This window comes from Pinus tabuliformis, chromosome X (genome assembly GCF_031772625.1).
Source record: "Pinus tabuliformis cultivar Carrire ecotype Pingquan chromosome X, CPIR1, whole genome shotgun sequence".
Lineage (NCBI taxonomy): Eukaryota > Viridiplantae > Streptophyta > Pinopsida > Pinales > Pinaceae > Pinus > Pinus tabuliformis.
Window position 1 is genome coordinate 207,985,798 of NC_142308.1, and position 1,680 is coordinate 207,987,477.

Consider the following 1,680-nt stretch of genomic DNA (forward strand, 5'->3'; position numbering starts at 1 on the left):
AAACAGTCTCTGTCTTCCTGTAGAAACAGTCTGCTAACTTCCTGTAGAAGCAGTCTGCTAGCTTCCTGTAGACCCAATTTCACTGATTTTACTTGCTTGGCTGGGGGTGCCTTCTCCTTGAACTGCGCTGCCTGAAAGCTGACGAATCCAACACAAATGGCAAGTCTAATGTATTATAAAAGCACACACGTACAATGAACTGCCCGAGAATAGATATTGCATGCCGAAGCTGGATGGGAAAAAGTGTTTCCAGGCCTTTAAATCACTGTTTTTCCATTGGTTAACCTTGATTCACGTTTCTGTTCCTGACATGACAATACTTTCCGACTGCGGCAGCTTTCTTTTCTTCATAAAATGCTTACTGCAATAGCAAATATGGGAATAATAACAGATTTGTATCCCAAAGCCAACCCAAATATAACATTAGTTGCTGCTTCCAGTCCTGCATGAATCGGCAACATCTTGGACAGGGCTGTAAGCATTACTAGTGCAGTATTCAGTGACAAAACCAATAACAAGGCCAGACCACAAACCAATAGCACCACAGAAGAAAAGCTCCCAGTTCTTTACAACCTTCTGGGCACCAAAATTGAAGATAGTGAAGGATGAAGGCAATGCAACTAGGCTTACAGCAGCAATGCCAATAGTCATCACTACTGTGGAGATAATAAGTTGCTTTTTCAATGCAGGCTCAATTTCCTTCACAGCCTTGATCTCAAATATGTTAGTTGCAAACAGAGTTGTGATTAAGCAAGCAATGATACCCATTGAACTAATAAGCAAGGGATAACACATGGCAGTAAGATCATGAGAGTTTCCAAATGATGATATGGATGCAACAACCAGAGCTGCACAGGAAGATTCAGCATAGGACCCAAATAGATCTGATCCCATACCAGCGATATCTCCAACATTGTCACCAACATTATCAGCAATGACAGCTGGGTTGCGTGGATCGTCTTCAGGAATGTTCCTCTCAACCTTGCCAACAAGATCAGCACCTACATCTGCTACTTTGGTGTAAATACCACCACCTACGCTGCCAAACAGAGCCATGGAAGAACCGCCAAGACCATATTTGAAGACGTTGAAATAAGTTTTGCTAACCATTTCATATATTTTTCTTCAAGATGTTCTGCTAATTTTCGTTTATCTCCATCTTGAGACAAGACAAACAATAGTTCCACAGCATGAGCTCGCATTTCAGAGTATGTAACTTCGCAAAAAGGGAAGCAATACCTGAATTTGAATACACTTCGAGTGAATCATGTTGCAAGTGCAAGTTGACTAACGGTCTTTGAACTTAAGCCGAGCGCTCAGTGATGTCTGCGTGATTTTTGGAGTGAGGTGGCACATACGTGTGCTGGCTTATGCGACTGTTGTCTCCACTGCAGTGTTTAACTATTTGTTTTCTGCCGTTAATCTCATCCATCAAGCATGCTGAAGTTTAACTGTCCATCACTACCTGTTTTCAATTTTCTTCCTGAGATGGCTGAGCGCACGTGTCTCATTCACCCACCAAGTGCTGTTGAACTGGATGAGGGTGGCCAGTTAGCTGGCCACCAATTTGTCTAAATCCAACCATCTCATTGTTCACGCAGTTCTCGAATTACATTCATGAAACAGAGGAATTAGTTTAGTCACGTACCTGCAAGTCGACTGGCTGCTGTGAAGCTTTTT

At 42.5% G+C, this 1,680-nt stretch overlaps 1 pseudogene; it reads right to left on the reverse strand.

The window, feature by feature from the left end:
• Window positions 1-332: 332 nt before the first annotated feature.
• LOC149139099 (pyrophosphate-energized vacuolar membrane proton pump 1 pseudogene) lies at window positions 333-1,110 on the reverse strand (annotated as a pseudogene).
• Window positions 1,111-1,680: the final 570 nt, after the last annotated feature.